At 42.7% G+C, this 19094-nt stretch overlaps 1 long non-coding RNA gene across 1 annotated transcript in view; it reads left to right on the top strand.

The window, feature by feature from the left end:
- Nucleotides 1-18779, top strand: part of LOC137455208 (uncharacterized) — a 33163-nt gene extending 14384 nt beyond the window's left edge. The window contains exon 3 of the long non-coding RNA XR_010990801.1: nucleotides 18372-18779. This is a non-coding gene — a long non-coding RNA (uncharacterized lncRNA). The remainder of the gene's footprint in view (nucleotides 1-18371) is intronic.
- The last annotated feature ends 315 nt before the right edge of the window (nucleotides 18780-19094 follow it).

Here is a 19094-nt window from a genome sequence, read left to right on the forward strand (position 1 = left end):
CTCATTTGTAATAGTCTTTTTCTCCCAGGAGGCCATTTGAAATCCCAGGGCAGTCATCTGCTACAGTTCATTTCAGTGCAAATGTTGGAACAGGCAAAACTGCATCCAAAACTATGGAGCAACTCTAAGAAAACTGTACCACTGGTACTTGTACAAGTGTTAGCCCACTCCTTCAATGTCCTCTAGTCCAGACAGAGAACTATAGCACTATAACAAAACACAGCCAAAGCACCACAACAGCTAGGTCATTAGCTGCCCTCCTCTGTAATAATTTCACTTCTATTGAATTCCAGCTATCTTGATCCATCTCTAAGGTGAGGATGCTCCGGTTTTATCACTTAAAAATGAAGCAAGATTTCTCTGTATTAGATTTACAGCCAGACTTTCTGAATGAGCCTGCTCCAGTGCCAACAGCTATGCTGAGATCTGAACGGGAGATCTTTCCAGGCCATCTTTCAGCGGGATGACTTTTTAAGCACTTCCTTTCCTGCCCAGTACCACAAAGGCTCAGACAATCTATTGATGAGGAAGGTCAGCACCTTCTTAGCAGCCCATAAAGTGAGTCTCTCACAATCAGGTGTCAGACTTTTTAAGATTCTAGCCATTTCTTTAGGCAATGAAGCAACCTAGTTCTTTCCTCTTGCTATTTTTATTGTTTGAAAGCCTGAGTCACATCTGAGCTTTTTTAGTTTTAGTTTTCTTTTGAGGGGAAAAAAACAGAAAAAATCCACATCAACCTTAATGTCTCTTTTGTTCTGGTTCAGTCTTCTTATTTCTTTGTGATAGACATCAGTAATAGTATCATAGTATCATAGTATCATTCAGGGTTGGAAGGGACCACAAGGATCATCTAGTTCCAACCCCCCTGCCATGGGCAGGGACACCCCACACTAGATCAGCCTGGCCAGAGCCTCATCCAGGCTGGTCTTAAACACCTCCAGGGACGGGGCCTCGACCACCTCCCTGGACAACCCATTCCAGGGTTTCACCACTCTCATGGTGAAGAACCTCCTCCTCACATCTAGCCTGAATCTCCCCACCTCCAGCTTCATTCCATTCCCCCTAGTCCTATCACTACCTGAGATCCTGAGAAGTCCTTCCCCAGCCTTCCTGTAGGCCCCCTTCAGATACTGGAAGGCCACAATTAGGTCACCTCGGAGCCTTCTCTTCTGCAGACTGAACAGCCCCAACTCTTTCAGTCTGTCCTCATAGGAGAGGTGCTTCAGCCCTCTGATCATCCTTGTGGCCCTTCTCTGAACACCTTCCAGCACCTCCACATCCCTCTTGTAATAGGGGCTCCAGAACTGGACACAGTACTCCAGGTGGGGTCTCAGCAGAGCTGAGCAGAGGGGGAGAATCACCTCCCTCGACCTGCTAGCCACACTTCTCCTGATGCAGCCCAGGATCTGATTGCCTTTGCAGGCTGCAAGTGCACACTGAGAGCTCCTGTTGAGCTTCTCCTCCCCCAGCACCCCCAAGTCTCTCTCCTCAGGGCTGCTTTCCAGCCAGTCCCTGCCCAGCCTGGATTTGTGCCTGGGATTGCCTCGACCCAGCTGCAGGACCCTGCCCTTGGTCTTGTTGAACCTCCTGAGGTTGGCTTGTGCCCACCTCTCCAGCCTATCAAGATCCCTCTGGATGGCCTCCCTTCCCTCCAGCATGTCTGCTGCACCACACAGCTTGGTGTCATCAGCAAACTTGCTGAGGGTGCACTCAATGCCACTGTCCATGTCCCCCACAAAGATGTTGAACAAGACAGGTCCCAGGACTGATCCCTGAGGGACTCTGCTTGTCCCTGGCCTCCACTGGGACATGGAGCCATTGCCAGCCACTCTTTGGGTGTGGCCATCAAGCCAGTTCCTTATCCATCTAGTGGTCACCCCTCACACCCATGTGTCACCGGCCTGGAGCCCAGGATGTGGTGCGGGACAGTGTCGAAGGCTGTGCTCAGGTCCAGGTAAATGACATCAGTTGCTCTCCCCTCATCTATTAATTTTGTCACCTGCTCATAGAAGGCCACCAGGTTGGTCAGGCAGGATTTGCCCTTGTCAAAGCCATGCTGACTGTAATGGCTCATTCAGTGCAAGATCTGAACTCCTTCCATTTCTCTTGCTGTGATAAGGGCACACTTGCCATTATTACAGCTGCATTGTCCACATTGCTGCAGTAAAGGTTTTGTCAGCACTTCCTCTCTAAACACTAGTTTCCCCTCACTATATGTAACTTGTTTATAAAACCAATCATAATCAATTGGGCTCTGGGCTGAAATTTGGCAAGGGTAATTGCAGTTTATTCATAGCACTTTGCAGGGATTTAACCATCTAGTCCTAATTGCTCTTGGAGGCTGAAACTCAACATTTTAATTGTTTATGTGGTGCTGAGTACCACAGAGCACTAATCTCATTAGGCTATAGACATAAGAGAAATCTTAAACTGTATTATTAATTACTGTTCACAGCTATCAGATAAGCAGTTCCCTGGGCACTTACACAGAGACAGTAAGCTTTGGCTTGCTGTTGTTCAGAGTAACACAACACTCTTTGTTTTCTATTATTCTATAGCTTATGGAAGTTAACTGGAATGAAGGCCAAATATGACAGAAACACAATGTAAGAAACAAATCTTGGTTGAAAGACACAATGTCTGTAGGGATAATGTGCAAAAAGAAATAGGAAATGCAATTAAAATAATCAAGAGAAGTTTTCACAAGACATTAATGAAGTGGTCGTTATTTCCTTCTTGAGCACTGCTTAGATGCAGGAAAGAAAGACCAGCATGAAGATCACTGCTCTGTCCAGGAGGTCTTCCATGAGATAGTTGGGCATTGATTTGGGGGAGAGGGGGGAAGGAAATAGATAAATGCCTGTATCTGCCAATTTTGGGTAGTCTTGAACAGTAATGAGCTCTGCTTCCTTGCTTTGCTGAATCTTTTCCCATTCTTCACTCCATGTTTTGTCTGTCTTACTCTTCTTGCTTGCCTTTCTTGAAGTAAGGATATAGACAGCCCTGGACCTGTAGATCTAGCTTGAGTGATTTAAGAGGCTGCTTCCCCCAGCTGGTCCATGCCACCCTTCTCCTCTACTTCTGTAGCTCCTACTGCATTTCTCTGTGCACTAAACCAGCTTAGGGTAAGCAGTTTCCCAGAAATACCTGGGGTCTGAGCTAATCCATTTCATTAGGCACTGAAGAGGGCTGGCAATAGGTACCATGAGCCAGGAGTACACAATATGTCAGGCACAGGAAAGGAGCAAAAGATGGGCAGAACATGGAAAATTTTGCTCTTTCTGACTTCTCTGGAGAAATCCCATCATAGACATTTATTTAGTCAAGACTGGGCTTTGGCACATGGCTGCCAATCTATAACCAGCATGAAGGCAGTTGTTTGAAGCTTTAAGGCAGCATCTTGAAAGGTTTTAGTACTCACTGAAACAGCTGAGCCAATCTCACAAGAGAGCTACCCCCCCATTTCTTTGGAGGTTCTTCCCCTCCATGTGTTCTTTAAAGTATTATTTCAAAACTTTTTTGCTATGATGATAATAATATAGTTAACTGCAAGCAATTTAACACACAATTAAGCACCTCAGGTAGATATTTATTGCTGTAGAGATGCACAAGGATCTTACTAACAAGTTCTTTGGGAAAAAAACCCCAACACATTAGAGCTTTAAAAGGAGAGTAGGTTAACAACTAGAATTAGAATTCAAACTCAAGAAGGAGACAGAATCTTCTCAGCAGCCTATCTCAGGACAGTGAGGCAAAGCAAATACAGAAGAGTCATCAGTGGTCTCGGCTTGGAAGATAGAAAAGGAGAATGCAGTACATAGTGAGGGCTCAGAGTATGTGGTTGGTAACTAGAGTGACTAAGGAAAAAATGGAGAGAAATTGAGGTTGTTTTCTGCATATGTTGTTTTAGGCACTGTGCAGCTGTCTTCCTTGCACTCCCTCCCAGTGAAATACTTCCTCCAGAAGTGTGGGAGAAAATTATTGAGAGACAAAAGAGACAGCAGGGAAGGCATTTCAGCTCTGCGTGATGATGTCATGTAATAAGGATGCTCTTGCAGCAGGGGTCCGTGGAGACCACAGCTAAATGAGTAATGAGGAGTCTTGAAGGCCTAGTCCAGATCTTCCACTGATATAAATTTACACTGTCCCAAAGATTTTAGCAAGTCTGCAAAGGTGGAAACTGATAACTGCTGATCTTAGGTATTTTCCAACCTTCATCATTCAATGATTCTCTTCTAAGCTTTTGACTACAAACAGGTTCCTATGATCAGAAATTAATCTTTGCAAAGAAAACCACACAAACAATATACCTCTATACCTCAGGAAACAAAACCAAGTTCTCTTTTGCCAAGTTAGCTACAGAATGTCTGTGATGCCAACAACTTGTCTTGAAGTTTCTGCTGAAGTGACCCTTAAAAGCAGTATTGAAATTCTTCTGCTTGGGTTATGGAGGCTAATAAAGAATCTGATAGCTGGTGGGAGGGCACTGAAGCAGTCAGGCATGTGAAATCATGCACAGTCTGTGAAATCATACACACATCTGTAACCTGAGATTTTTCTGATGCCATGGGAAAAAAGTGCAGAACTGCTGCTGCTTAGTTCTCTCAAAGTTTCAGAGCTGTTTCTAGACTTGGGTATCTCTGCAGTGAGTGATGGTTAAAGCAGATGTTTGTGCAAAACCCAACAAGGCTGTCTGTTTGCCTTCAGCAAGCTGTCTTAGTAGTTGCTGTGCACTAAAGGTAAGGGCTAACCTGAAACCTAGAACTGGCTTTATTGAGCAGATCCATGCACAGCAGTGAAAACTGCAGAGTGCAGAGGAGCAGAAAGAGAAATCAACTTCTCTGGTGGCAGTAAAGCCTGTTGAAACCGCCTAAGCATCATCATCAGGGACTGATCTGGCATGGAGTCTGCTCGATTGAAAATAAGAGACAATAATTTTCTTATGGCTCCATAATTCAGTTGAATAACTTGGTTGGTTATCTAATACTACTCTGTCATACAGAATGATCTGTATGTTGAAAGCCCTATTTAGGCATAAACTAATTAATTTTCATGGCAGGGACTAGTTCTGTGAAGTGCTGTGCTTCTACAATGTGAGAGAAATTGAGGAGGCACAATACCTCACAGGGTGAGGGTGAATTTCCCATTAGATATGTAATTAAATGTTAGGAGTCCTGCTGGGACACAGAGATATTAAGCAGAGATATTAAATGAGTTAGTCATGACTGTGCATCAGTCCCTCTTTGGCTCCTGACTCAGAGCACAATGGTGGCAGCTCTCATTGACCTGTCTGCTACATTCCTCTTCTTCATACCACCACTATGATTGCCTTCTGTTAATGGCATAATAAGAGTTTAGTTTAGATACAGTGTTTCTGCCATACTGCTAGACAGAATGAGGCAAACTTTGGGGTCAGAATAAATGCTAAGTCATTTGGATAGTTAATCTCTCCACCTCCTTATTTCACTAGCTGCTTTAGCAAATACTCAAGCTTATTCCATTTCTCACCATGTAGAATGATGAACTTGAAATATTCCTAGGCTAAAACAGCCTGAGAAGGGGGAAAAAAAGAAAGGAGGGAAGATAAAACACTTGTGACACCAGGTGAAGCACATGTCAGTAATTGGAGGGTTATATTAATTGGAAAGATATTTTACTCCTTTCCAAAGTCATCATTCCAAACCTAGAAAATGTAGAGAGAGGTTTCTGATGGTTTTTTTTAAGCTGTGTATTACAACTGTGCATTTCACCCTAATGGCTTTGTAATTTGACATGCAATGGTTTAATAGTGGAAGCTGAAGCAGATCCACTAACAACTGAGAGCTAAAGCACGCACAGATGAGAGCTCCTGACACGCAGAGCTTCAGTTCAGCAACTTTGTGCAGGCAGTAGAGCTGTAGCATAAAAGTTAGCAGGAAAGAAAAGGTTGTGAAAAAGGACTGGCTGAAATAGCTCAAGATGAACATTCAAGGCAGTTCTTTGGCAGCTTTTGGTTTTTTAGTGTGGCTTCTGGTTTTAATTTCTTCTTTCAGCTTGGTGTCTTCATTTTACAGTGAAGAAATTGCCCTTTGAGCAATGATTGTAATCTCTGGCAATGTTTCTTACCTCTGCTGCATTATTTTTGTCTATATGAAATTTAACCTTGGAGTGCTACAGGAACAGTAAGGAAGTTTTCCTTCCTTCCCTTGATGAATAGAAAGGTCCATAGCACCATTGCTGTGGGTACAAATTTCCCATTCAGGATATGTGAGCAAATGTGGGCTTTGCCATGCTGATATGTGACAGCAGACATCTGTAAGGGCAGTGACAGCTAAGGGAAACCCAGTGGCAGTTTGGAGCCCCTGGAAAAACAACCACAAAAAGTCTGATTCAGCAGCTGCTTCTAAGATGTTTTTGTCCATTTGATGAAATGTGTGGTTGCTTCTCACCTTTATTTCCTGTAAACTGCATTGGGGCAGGAGCCAGTGCTGTCACAGACCAACGCTGATTCTGTAGCCCATGCTTTTGTAACCTTTCAGTTACACTACTCTCATGTTTGCTTTTATGACCTCCCTGAGAAAATTCTGCAAAGCTCCAATGGATGCAAGGTATTGCAACCTGAATATTGATGTGTATTAAGGTGGTGAAGACGTTACATCAGTCGAAAGAAAACTGTCTCAAATTCCTTTGATCCAGTTGATTTTGGCAGGAGAAACTTGGGAATTGTTTGGTATGGTCCATCTGGGATGCAAACATCCCGTTAGGAACCTTGCCATTAGAAGAGACCTTCCAAGGGGTTCTCTTAGCTCTGAAATTTAGATTTGAACAGGAGGAAAGGTTTACCATTGCTTTTGTATCCTGAGGATGTGTCACTTTGGGCCACTAACCAGATCTATTGAATTAACAGGCTATGGTACATCCAGATTTGGGAGGTGAATGATGGTGCTTTACTTCTTTGTATCATCTGCTGTTGTCAATTGCCCTGGGAGCTATGCTTCTGAAGGTCTTGCAAGGTGTCTGTGAAAGGCTGGGTGATGTCATTTATTCACCTTGGTTTTCAGTTATGTGCAAAGCTTTGTTTCAAAATGATTTAAAACTGGTTTTACCCAGTATCAACCTGTCCATGAAAGAACCAACAAGAACCAAGGTGTCAGTTATTCACCCCAAACTTGAGAGTTAAGGAATGGGGTGAGGATGGTTGCAAATCTCTCTGGGGTTACCAAAATCCCAAAGTGGCTTTAGCCAGGGCTCAGCCATCTGCTGCTGCAATTCATTCCTGTCACACTCCATATGTTGTGAAAAAGGAAGCCTAAGGCTGAGTGCTGCACTTGTACCTCTCTGCAAACCTGCCTGCAAGCCACCTGACAGACAAACATTTTGAGGTGGAAGCCCAACAGTTCATCAGTTCCTGCCCAAGGGCATAAATGTCTTTTTAAATCCCAGGAGCAGGAAGGTGCTCTTGCATACCTGTATACCTAACTGTCAAATACCTTGCTGCCTTTTTTATGGCTGCATTTTAGTTTTGACCATTACTGTCTTATTGTGACCCAACCCTGATGAGTTCATTTGGGAAAAAACCCAACAAACCCAGCACTTGCTGCTGTCAGAGTTTGCAGAAAGCAGTAGATTTCAGGTTTTTCATTGGTGAGGCTAAGTAAAGCCATTAAAGCTTTACCCCTCAGTTATTTCCAGCAAGACATCATCTCAGAGGATGCTGGAATGAAGCTAATAAATAAGGGGAAGAAAAAGCCCACAAGAGAAGGCCAGAGGCAGGGACTTTGAGCAAGGCCTGCTTTGCATCCTGGCTTCTCTGAATTCTTGCTGCAGCTGCAAGAGCAGCTGCATTCTTTTCAACCTCATTCTGAGTGATGCTGTGTAATAGCCTCGTTACAGAGGGACTAAAGAGCTAGCAGAATTCCACAGTCTGCAGACTTTGTATAACATTTCCATTCCAAAATACCATATTTAAGCTATTTTTCAATGTTTGACTTTAAATGGGCACAATTAGAGTGGATTTTTATTTGGTTTTTCAGCTGGTAGTTCCTACATTGAGCGAGTATTCCTCGTGGTCACAGTCCTGCAAACACACACATGCAGCCTCTGGATTTTATAGGAGTGAGTAGTATCCGAGTCACATAACATTAGCCATGCAAACAAGCAGTTACAGAGCTGGAGCTTATAGTTAGGATGAGGAAATGCAAATGCAGCATATATTTTACATTCCATTTTCTGCATATTCTTTCAAAACAGCAAGAAAATTGGGAGTTTCCATATTGTTGGCCATGCTTAGCATTTCAGTCAGCTGGCAAAAGCCCTAATGAATTTGTTAGAGAAAAGCTGATGCAAAACATTTTAAAGGCCTCACTTTTCCTGGTGTCCAGAGAATGCCCCTAAAAGTTTGTCAGGGGTCACATCTGAATACGGTCACCCCAGGATTTAATCTGTGATTCCTAAATAGTTTTGCAAGCTTAAGCTTGGATATCCTGGCAATGCCACCAATTTGCACAGATGTCACTAATGAGCTTTTAAGGCCTAGGCACCATAAAGAGAACATACCTGATAAAAGACTTCATTTATTGATTCTAATATAATGTATTACAGTATTCTAGTTGCTGAAACCAGTGCAAGGACAAAATGAGCAGTGTGGCCACCCTGAAATGCAGCAGCCCTCATCTTATTGAGCAGGCTGCTTACAATTCAGGTTCTTGAAGGTATGCAATTAGATGACAACCTCAGTGTTGTTTTAAAATAACATGGCTGCAGGCAAATGCTTGGAAATATAACTCAAGTATCATATAAAGGCTCAGGAAATAAAAGGGAAAGAAGTCAAAGAATGTGTTTGTAAATGAATAGGATACCATTTTCATCTAGTTAGATATTCCTGTTGCCTGCCTGAGGATGTTTCATGTCTAAGGTTAGTAATATTGGGTGACACAGGCAGGTTTTTATCGGTGAGGTACTGTGATAAGAACAACTTCTGAACTGTTTTCATTCTAATGACACTTGACATGGATCTGTCTGGTAAAAATGGGCAGACCATGCGATTTCTGTGCCTCTTGGGGCTAATATGACTTCACTTCTTTTCAGTGCCACATGGATCAGCTTACTAATATTTGTGAACCACAAAGGAATCAGAATGATGAACATCCTATATATGAATAAATGTATCTCTATTCATTAGCCAGGAAAGCTCTGCTTTGTTTCAAGGAATGATTACTGGGAATGCTTTAGCAGGTATTTTATCAGGAAACAAGATGACATTGAGTGGCAATTGTTTAAAATCAGTTGCCTTTCATTCTTCTAACTTTACTGGAGAGAAAAAACCAAAGTTACATTTTCTTTTCAGATTGTATTTCCCCGAGCACAAAACAGACACAGTTGGATAAATAGATTTGGAAGGTATTATTAAATTAAATGAAGAGAAGGAAACATTATGAAATAAAATTCAAGTACCTGAAAAAAACAAAGAATATTCTTTTCACAGGCCTGGAGTGGGAATCTAATGTTCCTTCTCCACTTTATCCTAGTAGGAGGATGACAGGTATTCTATCATCTTCCAAAGCACCATCTGAGCTGCCACTTCTGGTCTAAACAAGAATGGGTGTCCATCCGTGGAGAACCAATTTCAAAACCCAGTTAAATGTATTCAATCTATTTCTACAGCGAGCACATTGTTTGTGCTTAGCACATTTATTACTGTTATTACAATAGAATGAAATGAGGCAATCTGAGACCAGGTTGCTATTATACTTCTACATATTCATTGTCAAAGACATTTTGAAATAGGCCAAGCAGAGGACAGAAGTATCCTTTGCATGAAAATGTGGATAAGGAAATGAGGCACAGAGAAATGCATCCTGCTCAGAGACATAAAGGATGCCCACGGCAGATCAGCTTCTCACTTCCAGAGTTTCACAGCATCTTAGTAATTCCAGCTCAGACCTTACTCACCTCCCTGAGAATACTTTTAGTTCAATATTTCCAAACCAGAAGAAACTGAACCTGCTGGAAGGTGTCTTACTTGTATATAATACCAGAAGGGAAGTCCATATTCCTAATAACCCTTCTTCTACCACTTGCATCTAAGGCCACTGAGTGCAAGGAGTAATTTCTGCCCACCTTGGACCCCTGCTGTTCAGCAGGACCCAAACACAACCTGATGCACATGATTTAAAATAATAATAAAACTTGTAAAATAGGTTTAGAAAAGGGTTTTAGGTAAGGTCCTTATTCATTTGTCACGAGACTAAATCGCTGAGCACATTGCAAGTGGAGGGGCGGTGGCAGGCAGTGGTTGCTAGGGCCAAACGGTGGGGAAGATGCTGGGGCCATGGGGGTACTGGGATGTGCGGTTCCATGGGGTGGGGAAGCTGCAGGGAGGGGACAGCCTGATCTATTTGGAGGTGTCCCTGCTTGCTGCAGTGGGCTGGACAAGGTGATCTTTGAGGGTCCCTTCCAAGCCAATCTGTGAACCTGGGAATGTGCAGTTGGAGACGAGACAGCTGAGTGTATGGCTGACATCTAAAGAGGTTGAATTTTGGTGACAAAAAGGAAGAGGGGATTTGGGCTAGGTGGCAGAGGAGATGATTGGACTAAATGTGTTGGTTTCCCTAGAACGTGCTGTGTCTGGGATGTGAATTTGGGTGAAGATAAGCAAAAGCTGCTCGGTCGTTACTCCCCAAGCCGTTAAACATGGAGGTAGACGGATTGGGCAGGAGCCCTCCGTTCCTTGCCAGGGCCACCTCCCCTGGAAGGAGAGAGGCTAGCGCTAGCTCGGGAGACGCAGATTACCCTGGTTAGCCCGCAAGGGGGAGAGCTGTGCCGAGAGAAGCGGAGCGGCGGCTCCATCCTTACCGATCCGGACGCCCTCTGACGGCGGCCCTTGCCGTGGTCGGCACAAGTGTTTGGATGTGGCCACGGTAACGCGGCCGCTTGCGCAGCCCCGCGGGGCATCGGTCATAACGGCTGGCCGGCCACTCCCTGCAGCTTCCCCACCCTGTGTAGCCCCACACCCCAGTGTCCCTCATGTCCCTAGCACCTCCGTCACCCCTCACCCCTCGCCACCAGCCTTCCACTTGCATGGTGAGCCCCCGGGTTTGGCCATGACTCTGGCTAAAATGAAAGGTGGCAAATTTGTGCTGTCAATGGGGCCTTCCAGGCTCAGTGGCAAGTCCAGCCCACCCAAGTGTCATTATTTAGGATGGGTGATGGCTCTGTCCAGGCTAACGAATTTGGTAGAGGCTACTACTCTAAACTTCCAAGATTTGATCCATTTTTTAAAAACACCTTTACAAAATACACATCTTCTTAGAACAAAAATGTGAAACCAAATGAGAAGTAATGACAAAAGGTGAAGTAAACAGCAGGCTTATTATAGACACTGTTAGGTTGTTCATGTCCCCTGATTTGACTTAAAAAAAAATAAACAAAATGGTGCTGGTGCAGCTGGATTGCTCATGAGATGTATTCAAAGTTGCTAGTCCAAATGGCAGAGTGTTTAAGGCTGAGCATTCCCTGTACAGCAATGTTTGAACTGAATGCTTTGTATGGATGTGATTAGTTCGTACAGGTGTGTGATTATGCACATGGGATCTGATTCACAGGTTTGCTTCTTCCTTGACAAAGGAGAGATGTAAGCAAAAGCCTCAAAAGGTTTGTGCTGGTTAAAAATATTCATGAAGGGCAAAACATGAGGTTTAGAAATGCCACATAAGGCAGGGAAAAAAGGAGTTTCTAGATCTTCTGAAATGTCTACTGTGCAAAGAGTTGTAGTGTTTAAGGCTCATAAAATAGATTGAGAGTCCAGTGACAGACAGGAGAGGATTTTTTCCCTATGCTCTGTGTTTGGCTGTTTATCAGTAGGTCTTCTAAGCAGAAGATAAGTCTTGGTGACTACATCAAAGATTCTTGACTAGGTACAAGCCTTAAAAAATCAAAAGAAGTCTACTTGACAAATGTTTGTGAGGTATGTTTTAGTGGAGGCTTAGTGTTTTCCTGAAAAATATCTCCCCCTGCAAAAAAAGGAACCAAACAATCTTTTGTTTGCTGAAAAATAAACAAGAAAGTAAAGCAGTTCTGTTTGATTAACACTTGATGTGACTGAGCAACAGGTTGCAGTGGTCTCTGTATGATATAACCCAAGCAAGGAGTGCAAATTCAATACAAGGACACAAGGTATTGAGAGTATAGCTTTCATAAGACACTGAAACAAAATTCTCCAATCAAAATGCTTTGCTTTTCATCTTCCCAAAGGGCTTGTCTTAAATGCATCCATGAAAAAGTGCAGGTAGCCAAAGTCAGGGAAGGCAGCATTGGCATCATGTACTCTTGCAGGATCTTTTCTGGTCAAAAGCTGAGCTGCAACATTACCTATTGAAAAGGTGGCTTTTCTAGTTCTGAGATGACTCCTCCACCTTTGAAAGGCTATAATACAACATTCACCTGTTCAAAGGTGTGTGTTGAGTTTGTGTGGTGGGGTTTTGGTAGCAGGCAGAAGGCTGCAGAGGTGGACCCTGTGAGAAGTTGCTAGAAACTTGGGGGGGGTGGGGGGTGTGGTAGCACCATCTATTTAAGAGGGGGAAAACCAGGAGCACCTGTGAGTAATTTAATGTTGGAGCAGGTGTCTGAACTCCTCTGACCATGGCTGAGCCAATCAGTGATGGTGGTAGCACCAGCTATTTAAGAGGGGGAAAATCAGCAGCACCTGTGGGGAATGTAATGTTGGAGCAGGTGCCTGAACACCAGGAGGCCATGATTCTGAGGGAAGTCTGCACTGAAGCAGAGTCCTGGTGAGACTTGTGGACTCATAGAGAGAGGATTTGTGCTGGAACAGGTATACTGGTGGGGCTGGAGCAGTTTGTGGAGGACTGGCTGCTGTGGAAGAGATGCTATGTTTGAGCAGGGGAAGAGTCTGAGGAGCTCTTCTCCTGAGGAGGCAGGAGCAGCAGAGGCAACTTGTCATGATAACTCACTGCAGCCCCCCATTCCCTGTCCTGTTGTGCTGTTGGAATGGTGCAGGCAGACAAAAGTTTGGAGTGGAAGGAAGGTGTTTTTAAGACTTGGTTGAGCTTCTTATTATCTTCCTTGGATTTGACTGGTAACAAATTAAACAGGATGTTTAGAAGCTCTTAACTTCTCTGGCAGCTGTGCCCTTCACACAGTGTGGGCTCTCGCACTATGGGTAGATTTGCACGTTCCCAGATCCAGCTCTTAAGTGGTGTATTTAGAGCATCTGTTGTAGCATTAAGAAGAGGTTTCTGCCATGCTGTGTTGAAGGAGAACATTTTGTGACATCTTGGGATTGAATCCTTCTTCTGAACGCATCCTCTGGCTTTGGATACCTTCCTGCTTGCTTCCTGCAAAATGCATTCATTTGAGAGGCTTTCTTTCTCATTTTTGTAATGTCTTTGCTTACCTGTGTCACTCCTGAGAAAGGATGAAGCTGTGATATGCTGGCACATTAGTCTAAAAATGAGGGTAGTGTGGTACTGAGGTGAAAATTAAGTGTATTACTAATGCTTGTCTCAGTGCTGGGGAAGAAGAAGTCCAATGAAAAACAGCAGTTTCTGTTTCTGCAACTGTTTAAAGACTAATGACAAAAAAGACCAACAGAAACTTGGAGTAATTTAGTCCTTACTGCAGCTGGGCTCCTGCTCCTCCCCTTCCTGCTATTTTTAAACAAGTTACTTTTAATATTACCTAGACATTAATGTTTTAGATTGGGTACTATTCATGCTTCATAACTACTTTTCATAGCTGTTTCAAGGGGTCCAGGCCAAATTCCACTGAGGTCAATTAGAAGATTCCAAATAAATCCTTCCTTCCCCTCCTTGCATTAGTATGCAGCTTGTGAGAGGGCTGACATTGGCCTGTGCTTCTATCTTCAAATATTCCAAAGGCAGATTTTCCTATGGGAAGAACTATCACTATGTAATTTGTGGATGGTACTTAAGGGGATGATGCCCAGGCTAAAAGACTTCTCTAATTTAGAGCCCAACTGTCAGACATGCTGAACACAAATCTACCTGAAGTTAAATATAGGTGTTAGTGGTCAATACCTCTGGAAACCAGAACCATAATTTGTAACAAACCTCATTTTGTCTCAGGCTTGTATTGTCCAGAACTAGGTTTAGAGTAGTTTGGAAGTGCATTTCAGTGTGTTCTTTCTGCAAATACTGCAGCAAAGTGGTATATTATGGTAAAATATGTTCTGTTTTATTTATATCTTAACTTCATGCTTGTGAGTATCTGACTCTTATAAAATTCCCTTTGAAATGGACTTCAAACTTTATGTAACTAAAGGCATCTTTCTTCACAGTAAGAGTATAGTGGGTCTTTGGTCTGGTATGCTATAAAGAAATGAAGGATGAGTTGTAAAATACTGTGGGAAATGTTGATTGGTTTGTTTGTTCATACTGTGGATGGCTAACTGGATAAATACTACTGCAGCTTGGTGCAGAAACTTGAATTTCTTTTGTGTCACTGCACTTGCAGCATGGTCTAGGAGAAATGCTTTAAATAGTAAGGCCTGAAGCCTTCATGCTCTGTGTGTGAAGTCCCTGAACCCCAAAGGTCTAGCTGTAATTGTAACTTTGAGAATACTCTTTTAATGCTTACAAATGTGATTTTTATGTGTCATGCTTTAACTGAAGAGTTTCACATCTGTCTGGGGTGTTTTAAGAAATCAGCAATGATTTCTGGTATTTGAAACCAAGCTTGAAATTATGCTGAAAACACAGCTCTTGCAGAGACTTTTCAGCTGAATTAGTTACAGTACAGTCAAGCCGTGGCATGTGGGACAAGGAACATCTGGTGATAGCCTTGGCTGATCTTACAGTAGATTGCATTGGTGAGTGTAAATAGTTTTCTGGACATAATTATGTAGTCATTATGCCCTTCATCAGTTTATGTACTTGTGATGGGTTTGGCCATCATGACAAAACAATCCCACACTTAAGTCAAGGACTCTGGAACCGTTCACTGCCAGTGAGAAATCACTTGCAGACTCATTACGTTTATTGTCTAAGGCTCCTTGTAATAGGAAATCTCTTTAGGTACCTTAGCAGTGTACATCATTCTCTTTGTATATTCCAGCTGAAACTGTTGGAAATGCAAGAAGAGTTCTGGAAACAAGTCAACAGCAACAAAAAAGAAATCAAACTGTGCTATTTTTTTCTATTCTCTTCTAGTTATATTATCTGTGAATTCATATATGTACTGAGGAAATTCAATGGCTAGCTAGCTTCAAGACAATTCTAGCTTTTAGAAAGCAAATAGAAAATCATCACTCTGTGAAGCTGAACCAATCATACAGCAAAGGGAAAAGAAATCCACGTTTGCCAAGCATATAGCTATATTGTCTTTTTTATTGTCATCTGTCCTGTGAATAAGCAAAATGTCACCCCTGCAACCTGGTAGCATTCTCTGTCCACTCTGAAGACTGAAGGATAGGAAAAGATGCAGGGCAAATGAAGACCAAGCTGCTGTAGATGTTGATGTCTTCCACGTGGCAAAATACTTCTGCTGTTTTATATTTGTAAATGTACGGCTCACAGACTGAAAACTGAAAACAAAGAGAGTAGTCATGCACATAAACACATTAAATCCATTGAATTTTCTAATGAAATCAGAAGTCCTGACACTTGCTGGAGAAATATTTTCAGGTGATGCAGCCTTTTGAACAATAAAGGACACCATCATGCCGCTCTTCTTTTCTGCGTCTGCACCCTTGTGTCCGCTTCTCTTGAAGCATGAAACCATCCTGAATTGGGCAGATTCCAGCTGCAGCATTGATGGGCACTTTATGAAGGAGGGATTCTGTGGATTGGGTTCATTTGGGATGTATCTCTGGTCTCTCTGCTTCCTTGTGTGTGGCAGGTTTACAACACAGTGAAATTATTCCATAGCAATGGGGCCCCAGCTTTGGCCTTCCCACGACAGCTTCCTCCCAGTGCTCTGCTGCCCAAGTCAGTGCAGAATTGATTTGCTACGTGTGTGGTTTTACAGCTTACCTGCTGCACTTCTTTCTTTCCTGGCACAAAACCCAGCTGCTGAGGGTCTGCAGAGGCACCAATTTGGATGGAATAGGTTCTAAAAGAATGTAACAAATATTACTACCTGTTTGTGAAAGGTAGCACATAGAACATTCTTTGTGCTTTCTAGAGGCAATTGGAAGGGGAGAGATCTTGGCTTTGTATAGAAAATCTCTACAAATATTTTCTCTTCTGCCAAAGAATTTTTTTCTTTCCTTAGATCTTCAAGTCTTAAACTTCTGTATGCCTAGATTTATGATGCCCTGCTACTGTATGTATTGTAAGAGTATTGTTTAGTTGCAGGTAGCTACAGAGTTTTAACAATGACTGCAATCACTGATGCACTGTTCAGATATGACAAAACTCTATAAAATCCTTTTGCCCTTCATGTTATTCACAAATACAACAAACTTGTTCTACATTAGAGATACCCAGGGCATATACGTTTTAAATTATGTAGCTAGTCCAGGAGAAAACTTTTTTTTCCTGCTTATCAGGTGTTTATTAAGCATTTCCTGAACTTATAAAGGAATGATTCAATTCTGCTTAATCAATATGGGCCTGATTCCTTTGTTTTCACTGGTGTGATTTTGACTTCCACAGAACTACAGCTGCATCATGTCTATGTAAACAATAAATGCAGCACTTCTGTGGATCACTGTATGTAACCTAGAGATACAAGAGAGCCTTGACTTAAAAGTCTCGTGCCAGTTACATTAAATCTTGGTGCAAACCTGAAAGTTAACATTTTAAGAAATGTGTATTATCAATAGTTTATGAAGAACACGTTTTCCTGTTTAAGCTGTTGGTATTCAAGACTGGATGTGATTTGTGAGATTCAGCACAAAGATTCAACAAAAAATGCCCAAATACGGTGATAATTTCTCCCCTGGGGATTTTATGTGTTTATGTATATGCAGCCTGTTTTCTTCAGCTGTATTTGACAAGCTATTGCACAGTACAATGACATCCTAATTGTTACAGCCAAAGCTGTGCCTTCCATGTAATCAGCTGTTTGCTGTGTAGCAAAACAAACCAATGCCCTCTGAAAAATTAAGTTGTATTTATTTTTTAATGTAGTACTCAGAATATTAGGTATATGAATCACATAAACCAGCACCTAATTAGATTATCTGCCAATCAGCGATGGTGGTAGCACCAGCTATTTAAGAGGGGGAAAATCAGCAGCACCTGTGGGGTGCCTTAGAATGTGAAAAACTGGGGTCTATCATAATGTCTTTCTTTCTTTGCCAGTTAAGGACATGTACACCTAGGGACCAGTTTTACTGTATCCACCACTGGTTGCTAACACCATGTCCTGAACAGGAAGATGTATTTCGCTGTGCTACTGACAAGGACTAGTACACTCTTTTAGAGTAATTTGGTATGATGCATTGCATGTCTACATGCATAATGTCTACAATATCTAGGTATTCTTTCCATCCCCCTCAGCTATTAGACTTGGTATTTTACAGTGAGAGAGTGTTCCGCAATTTAATTACACGTTTAGTACAAAGTATTTCCATTTAACAGTTCCAAACTGTCTCTTCCTTTTGAGTATAACCATTTTGGCTCAGCTCCCATCCCTAGCAATGGGAGTGTCAGATATAGTCCCTAAGTGTTTGAAAATGCTATTCTTTAGTCTCCATTTATGAAATGTGTCTTCCACCCTTTATTATGCACTCACTCTTTTAATTCCTGTTATGGCCTCTACCATTGTTTCTCAGTGAGAACAGCATAACCCACGGTGGCTGTGTTTTTGCTATGAAGTCTCCTTGCATTCCCAGTGTGGCTTACAAATCCCAGCAGCCTTGCTCACAGCCTAATTCTAATTTTGTCCGTTCTAGATGAGTTAATAAGGCCAGATTATGAACCCTTACTCCTGCTAACTGTTCATAAGTGGTACTTTGCTGCAGAAGACTGGCTTGGAAGTATTTCTTCATATTGGGGAGGTGGAAATTGTGTAGCTAACAGGAAAGATGCCACTCAGTATGAGGGTACAACTGACTTCTATTTTGTGAGCTGTGGAGATGGTAGAAGGAAGGGTTTGCCTTTTATGGGCCCCCTCCAATACCTCCCTCAGGAGAGTTCTGGGTGTAAAAAGGTCAAAAGATCATCTTCCTGTGCTGACAGGAAAGGAATATCCTTGAGAATCTGTAATATTTATCCTCATGCAAGAGTCAGTGCAGAGAGAGAAAACCACCTTGATTTCTGTGCAACACAACCAGTCTGTTCTGACTGTAGGGCAGAGAGCTGGGAGGATGTCCTTTTGCATCCAGGGTATACTGCAATTCCTTCATCTTCTTGGCTTATGGAGTGATTAAGGGATCAGAAGCACAAGTAGTGCTCTTCTCTTTCCAGTTGCAGGAAATGATGAAGGAGAAAACAGGAAGACCCATCAGATCAATACCTGGCTCTGCTCCTGTTGTCACCAGCAGAATGTGAGATGTTTTTGATCGTGGATCGGTTTAAATGACACCAGACCTGCTGGCCACAGATGGGGTACACCTGTCTTAAAGTGGGGAAAGGATCAGGAGTTGGCAGGGCTCTCTGAAAGAGGTTTACACTAGATTTGAAGGAGGAAAGGGATAAAACCAGCTTTGCTGGAGATAAGCCTCGGGGTGGCACGCCAATATTTGAGGGACGGTGTGCTGGAAAGGTCCTTTGGTCTGCTGCCTCAGTGGAGGATGGAGATCCATGCAGCAGCAAAGACACAAGGGTTGTTGATGGATTAGAAAGCACAGAAGCATTTGAGCGTGGTCACATAAGAATGAGGGCTTCTCCCCCTTGAAAGGTGTCAGGGTCAATAGCCCAGCTGAAGTGCATCTACACCAATACCTGCAGCACAGTCAGCAAACAGGAAGAGCTGGAAGCTGCTAGGCGTCAGGAAAACTATGGCATAGTTGTCATCATAGTTTTGTGGATGAGTAATAAAGAGTAGATCAGAGTACAGGACTTCAGGAATCCACAGTGCCAAGGAATTTCAAACACTACTGAATTTATGCTTTCTTTTGGCTGTGTTTTTGTGGTTTGGAAAGCTTTGAATAAAATTCAGGCCTTGTCCATTATTTAATTACTTTGCTA

The sequence above is a fragment of the Melanerpes formicivorus genome, unplaced genomic scaffold (genome assembly GCF_026170545.1).
Source record: "Melanerpes formicivorus ecotype bairdi unplaced genomic scaffold, bMelFor1.0.p_v2 SCAF_93, whole genome shotgun sequence".
NCBI classification, from domain to species: Eukaryota; Metazoa; Chordata; class Aves; order Piciformes; family Picidae; genus Melanerpes; species Melanerpes formicivorus.